The sequence below is a fragment of the Cupressus sempervirens genome, chromosome 10, assembly GCF_028749045.1.
Source record: "Cupressus sempervirens isolate cs-2001-9-10 chromosome 10, ASM2874904v1, whole genome shotgun sequence".
In the NCBI taxonomy this organism is placed as follows: domain Eukaryota; kingdom Viridiplantae; phylum Streptophyta; class Pinopsida; order Cupressales; family Cupressaceae; genus Cupressus; species Cupressus sempervirens.
In genome coordinates, this window is record NC_143127.1 from 756,943,340 (window position 1) to 756,956,951 (window position 13,612).

Here is a 13,612-nt window from a genome sequence, read left to right on the forward strand (position 1 = left end):
GCACACTAAAACACATCAAAGATGTAAGGTTTTAGCTAAGTCATTTGTAAAGCCTAACTAAGTTCATTAGAGAGAGAGAGCTGAGCAAGCTAGTTATTGCCAAACAAATTCTTAATTGAAGCCAAGCAAGTTCAACTTTAGTAAGTGCCAAGTGATCTTCAGATGTCGAGTGAAGATCAGGTGCTGAGTGAACATTAGGTGCCGAGCAAATACAAGTGTCGAGTAACACAAAGGTGTTGAGCATCAGTAAACCAATAATGCTGAGTTGCTACATTATTTCAAAGATCAAAAATTTGCCAGATCTAAGCTGACAAGGTTGTTATCTAGAATTTTTTGAATTAAATAGAAGATAAGAGTGATGAGCTGGTGGCATAGAACACCATGTAGAACATTTTTGAAGAATACAACTGGACTCTAGATGAAGTTTCTAGATATGGGGTAGATACATTGTATTCTACCTAATCCATTTGAAACCCTAAAGTTGGAGAGGGAGAATTGAGCAGCAAAGGCAATCCAGATTTCTATTTAAGGAGTCATAAGGTCATGAAGAAAAAGAGAGGAGGTCAAGCATGAAAGCATAAAGTGATGAAGGAGGTGCTAAGGAGTATGAGAGCACAGTTACTCTACTTCAACAGATGACCACATATATGGTTGCATTGGTATGATGAGTAAGAAGACTCAAGGAGATGAAGTTTGCGATGACAAGCTATCAGAGTTGAAGTGATTAAAGCCAAGAAAAAGGCTTGAACTGAAGTGTGATCTGTAATCTACAAAATATGTTGTGAGTTGTATTAGATAAAAAAGTCATTATTGTTACTCTCTAGCAATTTTAACAGATAGTTTAAATCCTATGGACTTAAGTTAGTTTAATAGCCATGTTGTAAATCCTTTAATAGGGTGACATTCCAAGTGAATGTTCTAAAGTCCTTTGACCAGGCCCATTCCTAATAGTATGGTAAAATCCTCTAACAAGGTCACATTTAATAGTGTTTTGTAAGCCTTTAACAAGGTAGGCTTTTAATAGGGCATCACTTTAGAAGAGTGAGAATTAAGTAGCATGTTACTGGTGGTTTTTTCGAAATTGGGTTTCCACGTAAATCACTGTATCATGTGTTGATCTTGCATGTTTTATCCCTACATATTGATTTACTATAATTTTTTAAGATGATTGATTTAAGTTTGGATGGATGAAAAGTTTATGGGCTCACTATAATTTGTGAAAATGTATTATTAGGGCATTTAGACCTTGGGTAACTGATTCACCCCCCCCATGTGGAAGGCCCTATTAGACATTTATGGAGGAGATCTAAATGTTCAAAGAGAAAAAAGAAAAAGCCTCAAAGGAAATTTTGATGATATGAAAATGGAGGAAAGTGAGAATGCTACTCAGTATGGCACTAGAATAAAGGAAGTGGTAAGTGCAATAAGATGTTTGCGTGGTCAATTGGATGAAGATACTATTAATAGTAAGTTCTTAAGAACCTTGCTCCCTATCTATGCTATTAGAGTATTAGCAATACAAGAACTAAGATGTGTACCAAGAAACAATCTGAGTTTTGAAGGAATAGTGGGTAGACTCACTGCATTTGAGTTATCTAACTTTGACAACTACAGACCTGAGAATATTGAATCTACTTTCAAGGCCAAGCTATCACTAAAAGATGTTGAACAGGTGAAAAAAGAAAAAAAAGAAAAATGAAATATGTATCCAGTGATAGTAGCACTGATGAGGAAGATGTGAAACAATTGAAAGCATTGCTAGCTAGAAGATTTCACAGAGGCAAAGGAAAATTCAAAAGTAAGATGCCTATCATTTGTTTCAATTGTAATGAAGTAGGACATATTGCTACAAGGTGTACATAGAAAAAGGATTACAAGGAAGGCAACAACTACAAATATAGAAGAGAAGATGATAAGAGAGATTACAAAGACAAAGGCAAGAAGTGTTATATTGTTGAAGAGAATTTTGATGATCATGATGATGAAGTTGTTTATGTAGCCATGAAGGACCAATATGATGAAGAAGAACATACAGCACTAGTAACATGTATGAACAAAAATGACAAATGGATCATAGATAGTGGATGCTCACATCACATGACAGGAGACAAAAGTAAGTTTGTTAACTTTACTTAGTATGATGGAAATAGTGTTAGATTTGGTAATGATGCTCCATGTCAAATAAAAAGAAAAGACTCCATTAAGCTTATAGAAAAAATTTCATGTGATAATGCATACTATGTTGAAGGATTAAACTACAATTTGCTGAGTGTCCCATAGTTAGGCAATTTAGGATGCAATGTAGAATTTGGAAACAAAACTACAAAAATCTATGGTACTGATGGTAAATTGATAGGAAAAGGAGATCAAACAAGAAGTAATATGTTTTACCTTGATATGGATGATGTTTCTTGTTTTGTTGCAAAATTTGATGATGAATGGTTATGGCATAGAAGGCTATGCCATGTCAACTTTGACAATCTGGTCAATATCAGTAAAATAAAGAAAGAAAGAGGTTTACCTAAATTGAAAAAGCCTAACAATATCATGTGCAAACAATGTCAGCTAGGAAAGATGACAAAGTCAAATTTCAAAAGTAAAAACTATACATCTAAAGAAGTACTTGAGTTAGTTCATACTGACTTATGTGGTCCAATGGAAGTTCAAAGCTACAAAGGAGATAAATATATAATATTTTTTGTTGATGACTATTCCAAGATAATGACTGTTATGTTCTTAAAGAAAAAATCTGATACTTTTCAAATGTTTAAGTGGTATGTGGCTAGAGTGGAAAAGGAAACAAGAAAGAGTTTGAAATGCTTGAGATCAGACAGAGGTGGTGAATTTACATCAAATAAATTTGAGATATTTTGTAATGACAAAGGAATCAAAAGACAAATGTCAACTCCTAGAACTCTCCCACAAAATGGAATTGCTAAGAGAAGAAATAGATTTGTGATTGACTGTGCCAAAAAATTAATGATGGAAAAGACTGTTGCTCTACAATACTAGAGAGAAGCTGTAAGTGTAGCTCTTCATACACTGAATTGAGTACAAGTCAAGAAAGGTACTAGTGCAACACCTTTTGAATTATGGTATGGTCACTCACCCAATGTAAAACATTTCAAAGTATTTGGTTGCAAATTCTTTATCCTTAAAGATGCAAGAAATGAAAAATTTGATGCAAAAAGTGATGAAGGCATATTCCTTGGTTACTCCACTAGAAGTAAAGCATATAAGTGTTTGAATACTAAAACTAACAAAATTGTGGAAAGTGCAAATGTAAACTTTGATGAGCATACAAAAGTTCAAGCTGAAGAACCAAAGAGAATGGATGAATACAGAACCTTTGTGTATTCTTATGAAGGAATGCCTATTGAGGAGGATGTTGTCAATCAAATTGGGATTCAATAACAAATTTTAGTTTCAGCCAAGTCACAACCAGTGAATGCCGAGTTACGTTCAAAAGCCAAGTTGCAGAATGAAGAAAATGCACATTCTGATTCTAAAGTTAATACACATGAAAGAGATGAAGAACAACCTAACAACAAAGTGCATAGTGACCCTGAATTTGAAAGATCAAACATGGAAACAAGGACAGAACCAAGATTATCCAAATATGTAAAAAGACATCACCCTGCTGAACAGACAATTGGTGAAAAAGATGTAAGACCAATGACAAGGAATAGACTAAGACATGAATCATGTCTGATCAACAAACTTGAACATAAGATAGTATATGGTGCATTACAAGATGATGACTAGTAAAAAGCTATGGAAGAGGAGATTGATCAAATAAAGAAGAACAAAACTTGGAGTTTGGTTCCCAGACAGTTGACAAGAATGTGATTGGCACCAAGTGGGTATTCAAAAACAAGTTAGATGAGAATGGCAAGATTACTAGAAACAAAGCTATACTAGTATGCAAGGGTTATGATCAAGAAGAAGGATTAGACTATGGGGAAACGTTCACCCCTGTTACTAGAATGGAAGGAGTAAGAACTTTACTTGCATATGCTGCATATAAAGGTTTTAAAGTCTATTAGATAGATGTAAAGTCTACTTTTTTAAATGGTATATTGGAAGAGAAAGTCTATATTGAACAACCAAAGGGATTTGTTGATGAGAACAAGAGGGATATGGTTTGTAAATTACATAAAGCACTCTATGGTCTAAAACAAGCACCCAGAGCATGGTATGTGAGACTTCACAAATATCTAGTGCAAATAGGATTTGAAAGAATTGATGATAATAGCAACATGTATATCAAATCAATAGAAGGTAAGGATATTATTGTATCTGAAATCTTTGTGGATGACATAGTTTTTGTAGGAAAGGAAGTGCTTTGTAAAAGCTTTGTTGACAAAATGAAACATGAGTTTGAGATGTCTATGTTTGGAGAAATCAATTTTTTTTTTGATTGCAAGTACATCAACTAAAACATGGTATATTTGTGACACAATCAAAGTACATCAAAGAGATACTTAAAACATTTGGATTAGAGGAGTCCAAACTAGTCATCACACCAATGGCAACGGGAAATAAGCTATCCAAAAATGATGTATCAGCTGAAGTCAATCAAATAATGTACAAATCCATTATTGGAAAACTACAATATGTTGTACATAGTAGACTAGACATAGCATTAACACTTGCAATAGTGGCTAGATTCTCTACTAATCCCAAAGAAAATCATCTCATAGCAGTAAAAAGAATAATGAGGTATCTCAAAAGAACTGATAACTTTGGTCTATATTACAAAAAGAATGAGAAATTTGAGCTCAATGCATATACAAATGAAAATTGGGGAGGCAACATTGATGATAGAAAAAGCACAAGTGGAGGTGCATTATTTTTAGGTAAAAGGCTAGTTACTTGGACTAGCAAGAAACAAACATGCACATCACAGTCCACTATAGAATCAAAATATGTGGCAATAGCGGTCAATTGCACAAACATTGTGTGGCTCACACATATATTAAAAGGAATGAAAGAAGAAGTAACTAAACCTGTGATATTATATTGTGATAATACAAGTGCTATAAACATATCAAAAAATTTAGTAATGCATGCAAAAACCAAGCATATTGCAATCAAGTATGACTATGTTAGAGAATTGGTAAAAATCAAACAAGTGAAGTTGGAGTACATTCACACAAAGGAACAAACTGTAGATATCTTCACCAAACCATTGCCCAAGGATGCTTATGAATATCTTAGAGGCAAATTGGGGGTAATACCCCTAACTCAAGTAGTGTAAAGCAACAAGGAAGCTGCCCTGCATCAATAGGAATAAATCATTGAAATATCTGAAGAATGATGCAGAGAATGTTAGAGATGCTACATCTTTGGCATTTATGTCAAAGAGGGAAAAATATGCAAAAAATTGATAAATATAAAGTAACAGGGAGATATATATGAAGGAGGGAGATATATGAGATCAGTAGTAAGGATGCAGTAGTCAAGAAAGTAGTAGACAACATATACAATCTTGGTGGTAACTAAGTTGATCAATTGATCAGTTTGGTTTTCCATCAATGCCAAAGAGGGAGATTGTTGGAAATGATTGAAAAGATCATGAGGGAGATTGTTGGAAATGATTAAAGAGATCATACATAAAAATTAATGGAACTAGTAAAGAATGTTCTCAATCATTATTTTATCGTTGATGTCAAACTTGCTACTTACAAGAATGACAATTGCTTTAGTGATCCAAATACTATCAATTGGTTGATTAATAAGGAGGAGGAAATCAATAAGATGTAACTAGAACACCTAGAGAAAGGTTGAAGTTATGATGTTGTAATGAAGTACAAGGATCAGCTAAGCCATTGATGCAATAGTATATTGATGACATGCTCTAAGACACAGAGAATAGGCACACTAAAACACATCAAAGATGTAAGGTTTTAGCTAAGTCATTTGTAAAGCTTAACTAAGTTCATTAGAGAGAGAGAGAGAGAGAGCTGAGCAAGCTAGTTAGTGCCAAACAGATTCTTAATTGAAGCCGAGCAAGTTCAACTTCAGTAAGTGCCGAGTGATCTTCAGATGTTGAGTGATCTTTAGATGCTGAGTGATCTTTAGGTGCCGAGTGAAGATTAGGTGTCAAGCAAATACAAGTGCCAAGTAACACAAACGTGTCGAGCATCAATAAACCAATAATGCCGAGTTGCTACATTATTTCAAAGATCGAAGATTTTCTAGATTTGAGCCAACAAGGTTGTTATCTAGAATTATGTGAATTAAATAGAAGATAAGAGTGATGAGCTGGTGGCACAAAACACCATGTAGAACATTTTTGGAGAATACAATAGGACTTTAGATGAAGTTTCTAGATATGGGGTAGATACATTGTATTCTACCTAATCTATTTGAAACCCTAAAATTGAAGAGGGAGAATTGAGCAGCAAAGGCAATCCAAATTTCTATTTAAGGAGTAATAAGGTCATGAAGCAAAAGAGAGGAGGTCAAGCATGAAAGCATAAAGTGCTAAAGGAGGTGCTAAGGAGCAAGTGAGCACAGTTACTCTACTTCAATAGATGACCACATATATGGTTGCATTGGTATGATGAGTAAGAAGACTCAAGGAGACAAAGTTTGAGATGACAAGATGTCAGAGCTGAAGTGATTAAAACCAAGAAAAAGGACTGAACTGAAGTGTGATCTGTAATCTGCAAAATATGTTTTAAGTTGTATCAAATAGAAAAGCCATTATTGTTACTCTCTAGCAATTATAACAGATATTTTAAATCCTATGGACTTAGGTTGGTTTAATAGCCATGTTGTAAATCCTTTAACAGGGTGACATTCCAAGTGAATGTTCTGAAGTCCTTTGACCAAGCCCATTCCTAACAGTATGGTAAAATTCTCTAACAAGGTCACATTTAACAGTGTGTTGTAAGCATTTAATAGGGCATCACTTTAGAAGAGTGAAAATTAAGTAGCATGTTATTAGTGGTTTTTCTCAAATTGGGTTTCCACATAAATCACTGTGTCATGTGTTGGTCTTGCATGTTTTATCCCTACATATCGATTTACTATAATTTGCTAAGATGATTGATTTAATTTTGGATGGATGAAAAGTTTATGAGGTCACTATAACTTGTGAAAAATTATTATTAGGGCATTTAGACCTTGGGTAACTGATTCACCCCCCCCCCCCCCCCCCCCCCTCTCAGTTATTCTAAAGAATTCTAACAATTGCTGAGAAGAATTTTATGATATCAAGGATTACAAAACTACCTTTTCTCTATGAAACAAGATGAAAGATAACTATGGAGGTGATGAAAATGTGAGGAGAGCCAAAGTAGAAAGTCTCAGAGGACAATTTGATTAGATGAGAATGAGAGAGGATGAAAACATTGCCAAATATGTTAAAAGAGTCAAAGATAGTGTCAGTGCAATCAAAGCTTTTGGAGGAGATATCAAGGAGGAAACAATTGTAAGTAAAGTTCTTAGAACATTGCTTCCCATTTATACAATTAGAGTTTCTACAATTCAAGGAAAAAGATGTGAAGAAAATCATAAGATAAATTTGGAGGCCATAGTAGGAAGAATGATTGCCTTTGAGCTAGATAACTATGATAATTATGTTCCAGCTTCCAAGAAAATTGAATCAACATTTGAAGCCAAGATTTCACTCAAAGAAAAGGGAAAGAAGTTCTGATAGTGATTTTGAAGTAGTTAAAGCTCTACTTGCAAGGAAATATTCTAGAGGCATAGGAAAATACAAAAGTAAAGTTCCTCTAATCTATTTTTCATGTGAGGAAATTGCTCATATTGTAGCTAGGTGTCCAAACAAGCAAAATGAGGATGAGAAGAAAAGTCACAAGTGCAATGACAAGAAAGACTTAAAATCATTCAAGGATAAAGGTAAGAAAACTTGCTTTATGGCTAAGGACTCTAAAGATTCTAATAATAGTGAGGATGAAATTGTTTACATTAGTATAAAAGATGAATCTGATAATGAAGAGGAAGATAAGATGGAACTCATCTTCCATGTAAGAAAAAATGATACATGGATCATAGAAAGTGGCTATTCTCATCATATGACTGCTGACAAAACTAAGTTTCAACATTTTGAAGATTATGATGGTGGTAGTGTGAGGTTTGGTAATAATGAACATTGTTGCATAAAAGGAAGAGGAAGAATCTCACTAACCAAAGAACTTGTATGTGATAATGCCTATTGGGTCAAAGGACTAAAACATAATCTATTGAGTGTGGCACAACTAATCAATATTGGATTCAAGGTGGAATTCATGCATGGGAAGGCAAGATTGTTGGATGACAAAGGAAAGCTTATTAGATTAGGCATACAAAAAAAAGGTAACTTTTTTTATCTTGAACTTGGTGAATGCTCAAGTTGAAGAAAGTTGGTTATGGCACAAAAGGTTATGTCATGTGAATTTTAATAACCTAGTGAATATAAGGAAATTTAGGAAAGTAAGAGGCGTTCCTAGTATAAAGAAACCTAATGTTGATCTATGCAAGAATTGTCAGATTGGTAAGATGGGAAAGACTAGCTTTAAAATTAAAAATTACTAGTTTGAAGATATTTTAGAAATTTTCCATACTAATTTGTGTGGACCTATTTGAATTGAGAGTTATACTAGAGAAAAAAAATTCATTCCTTTTGTTGATGACTACTCTAGAATGATGGCTATTATGTATTTGAGAGAGAAGTTAGAAGCATTTGAGAAGTTCAAATGGTATTTAGCCAGACTAGAAAAGGAAATAGGGAAAAGACTAAAATGTTTGAGATCAGACAGAGCTGGAGAATTTATCTCCCATGAATTCAATAACTTTTGCATTGAAAGAGGAATCAAAAGATAGGTATCAGCCCCTACAACTCTCTAGAAAAATGGAATAGCTAAAAGGAGGAATAGATCGATCATGGATTGTGCAAGGACTCAAATGATTGAAAAGAACATTGCTATCAAATACTGGAAGGAAGCTACCAGCATTGCAGTTCATAACTTGAACCGAGTACAGTTGAAGAAGTACTCATTCAAAATCCCCTATGAGTTATGGTATGGCTATAAACCCAATGTAAGTTACTCGAAAGAATCTAGGAAAGGAAAATTTTATGTAAAAGGTGATGAAGGCATATTTTTGGGATATTCTTTCAAGAGTAAGGCATATAGATGTTTGAATTTGTCTACTCACAAAATCATAGAAAGTGCACAGATGAAAGTTGATGAGTTTGCAGAAAGGACTGAAGAAGAAAACAAAAAGGAACCAGAAGATTACAAGAGATTTTTTTTCATTGAACCTAATACAGTGCCAGATACATCTATCAATTAGGAAACTTCTACTCTTGAATCTTCATTAGTCACCAAGTTGCAAGAACCCAAGTCACATTCTAAAGCTACTGAGCCAATGCCTACCAAGTTAGAGTAGCCAGAACCTAAAGTTGGAGTTCAAGAGGATGACAATGCAATTAATTCAAGAGAGAAAGAACCTATATTGGCCAAGTATGTCAAGAGGCATCATGCACCAGATCAGATTATTGGAGACAAATCTGAACATACTATGAGAAGAAGTAAGCTAAAAGGTTCTTGTTTAATTGCTAATTTTGGAACTAGAAATATCAAAGATATTAGAAAATGAAAGTTGGATTGAGGCTATGAATGAGGAGATAGAGAAAATAGAGAAGAATAAAACATGGACTCTTGTACCTAGGCCTAAAGATAAAAATGTGATTGGAACTAAGTGGATATTCAAGAATAAGTTGAATGAAGATGGTAAGGTATCAAGGAAAAAAGATAGATTGGTATGTAAAGGCTACTCTCAAGAGGAAGGAATTGATTATGGAGAAATGTTTTCTCCTATTGCAAGACTAGAAGGTGTCAGGATCCTACTTGCATATGCTGCACATAATGTATTTAAGGTATATCAGATGGATGTCAAATCTGCATTTCTCAATGGAATTCTAGATGAAGAAGTCTATGTTGAGCAACTTGAAGGTTTTATTAATCTAGATAAGAAGGACATGGTCTATAAATAACACAAAGCATTGTATAATCTAAAACAAGCCCCTGGAGCATTGTCTGAAAGATTGCATAACTATCTTATTCAAATTGGTTTTTAGAGAACCAATGATAATAGTAGCTTGTACATCTAGGAAGGACCAGATAACATGATTATTATGGTAGAAATATTTGTGGATGATACTTTGTTTACAAGTAATGATGATCTATGCAAATAATTTTTAGAGAAAATGAACAAGGAATTTGAAATGTCTATGTTTGGTGAGATTAAATTCTTTGTTGGTCTTTAGATTTAGTAGAGCAAGAATGGTATCTAAATCACTCAATCTAAATATATCAAGGAGATACTCAAGAAGTTTGGTATGGAAGATTTAAAACTATTTGGAACTCCCATGTGTACTAGACCAAATCTTACTAAGGATGATGAATCAAAAGAGGTAGATTAGACCTTATACAAATAAATGATTAGAAAATTGTAGTATGTAGTTCATACAAGGCCTGATAATGCTCTTGTAGTTGGTATACTGTCAATATTTTCAACAAAGCCTAGAGAAAATCACCTGATGACAATCAAGAGAATCTTGAGATACTTGAAAGGCACTGAAGATTATGGATTGTGGTATAAATTTGGAGGAAATCTAGACTTGAAAGTGTTTATTGATGTTGCTTAGGCAGGAAACATTGATGATAGGAAGAGTAGAAGTGGTGGAGTATTCTTTCTTGGAAAGAGGTTGGTATCTTGGGCAAGTGAAAAGAAAAATTGCACATCCCAATCTATAGCATAAGTAGAATATGTTGCATCAACAATTAACTATTATAATATTGTTTGGTTCAAATAGTTATTGGAAAGCATGTAGGTTGAGATCAAAGATCCAGTTGTTATATTTTGTGATAATACAAGTGCAATTAATATATCAAAGAATCTAGTGATGCATTCCAAAACCAAGAACATTGCAATAAAGTATCACTTTGTTAGAGAATTGGTCGAGGATAAGGAAATCAAATTAGAATATATCCATACAAAAGAAAACATTGTTGACATATTCACTAACCCATTACCTAAGGATGCATTTTTGTATCTAAGAGGTAAGTTAGGGGTCATTCCCCTATTTGAAGCTCACTAAAATAAAGTTTTAGTGATGCATCAATAGGAACCAAGTTAAAGATGCATAATCATGGGAACATTGCATATGAATCAGTAATAAAGGTACATAGTTACTCATTTGGTATGTGTTGTCAAAGAGGGAGAGTTTACTATCATATCTTTCAAAAATTTGAATTAAGGGAAAGTTTGTTGTTTGGAAAAGAAGCTACGTAATTCCTTCACAGAGGAAGATTATTGTACTAGAGATGTTTGTGGCATAAAATCTAAGAGGGAGAAATTTTTGTCAGAAGAAGACTTGTTTTCAAATTTTATTGTGCTATGATATATTGTGTTTCCATCAACACCAAAGAGTGAGATTTTTTGATACATTTGTTTAAATGTGTGTTGTCTTTAATGTTACACAAATGTCATATTAGTTGATAGATAGTGCTTATCGAGCTTAGTTGGTCAGCAAAAAAATTTTCAGAGTCTACCAAGAATTCCTAAAAATTACTCTATGAAAATAGTGTCTACTGAGCTCACTTCGGCATTGAAAGATTTTGTGGTAGAAGCTAGTGTTAACTGAGCTCATAAGGTTAACAAAGGAAAGTTAGTGTTTACCGAGTTCACTCAGTCTCCAAAGCACTTTGCAAGTTTTGCAGTGTTAACCAAGCTTTTGTTGGTTAACACTAGAAATTAGTTCTAGAATAGTGTTTACCAAGTAGGGTTGGCCAATTAAGGATTTCATTGTTTTTGGAAATAAAGTTTATTTATTTCAAGTAATGACTATAGCTGACTAAGGTAATGATTATTGGAAATTGTAACTTGTAAATGAGCTGACTTGACAATCTTTAAGGTATAAATAAAAGGTCAAGTTGAGAATTCTAAAGTGTGATGAGAATGCATGCAAGTGTGTTAATTTGAAGAAGATAGTGTGAGAAAACTTTAAAGGATGGTCAGATATCCTTGAGGAGTAGCAAAGATTTAGTTGATCAGAGAGGATCTAGTGAAGCAGAATAGAGATCTATATCAAAAATTTAGTTGCATCTCATCCAGGTCAATTCATTGTTACTTTCTCACCATTGTATCAATGATTTCAAAATCTCTTAACAAAGTTAGTTTAATAGCCATTTTGTAAATCCTCTAACAAGGTGACAGTTCTATTGAATTGTTCTAAAGACCTTTTGCAAAGGAACTCCTAATAGGGTGATTAAATCCTCTAACAAGGTCACACCTAATACTGTGTTTTGTAAACTTTAACCAAGTTGGCTCATAATAGGGCTCACTTCAGAAGAGTGAAAATTAGTAGCTAGTTACTTGGTGGTTTTTCCCATATTGGGTTTCCATGTTAAATCTGGTGTCTCATGTGTTCATGTTATTTCTTTTATGCATGCATGTTAATCACTGTGAATTTTTAAGATTCTGTAAGTTAACATACACTACGTCTACTAAGTTACAATATTTTTCTATATGTTTACCGAGTGATAGCAATAACTAGTTTTATCAGACATCTAAGGGATCTATGGATTTGTTTTTATAGTAACTGATTCACCCCCCCCTTAGTTACTCCATCTATATTTCCAACATATATCACCAAATAAATCATGTCAAAACTATACCAAATTTGAATCAATGTGTAGAGCTCTCTAGGAGCTTTCCATTGACTACACGAAGTCCAAAATCCAACTCTATATGCTCATGTTATGCCAAAATCTATGGTCAAAATAAATAATATCTAACTTTTGGGATCTTAATACCTAAAAAAATGTCAAAATCACACAATCAAACCTACACCAAGTAGTAGTTCTATGAATTATCTTTCAAACAACTATAAAAAGTCCAAAATTCAATATCTCAAGACAAAGTTATGGTCATTTTACTAAGATAGTTTTTTTGCCATTTTCATTGTGACATTTTTTTTTGGTGACAAAAAATCTAGGAAGATTAAATTTGATGACCATTACAGGATGAGATTGAAAACCCTTTGTATTTTCTATCAACATGGCCAAATTAGGGCATATAATATATCCAAATTTATGGAAAATCAACTGGGATTCAATGGTGAGGTCTACTTTTCTCCTAGGAGGTCATTTGTGTAAGCTTCCCCCTAAGACCTTCATTTAAATGAAACATCCAAAAAATCCACTTGATCAACAATATCACATGCCCAAAATCTATCAATATCCTATCATAATAGAAAGCCCAAAATCCTTAAATCTACAATAAAAAACTCATATATCTTTCCCTTTCTCTTATCCCTTCATGCATTCCCATGGATTTAATATAGGGTTATAACAACAAAACCATAGCTTTGATACCACTTGTAAGGAAAATTGCAATGTAAAATATAATCATTTTTGCATAACCCATAATAGATTTAAAATAAATATGCAATTAAATCCACATGTAGGAGAATATACAAAATGCCCATTAAAATGTGACACAAGATATGGCCTAGGAAACCTTCATTGAGGAGAAACTCAGCCTCTAATAGAATCCATCACCATATATTTTTCAACAAAAAATGACATTGCAA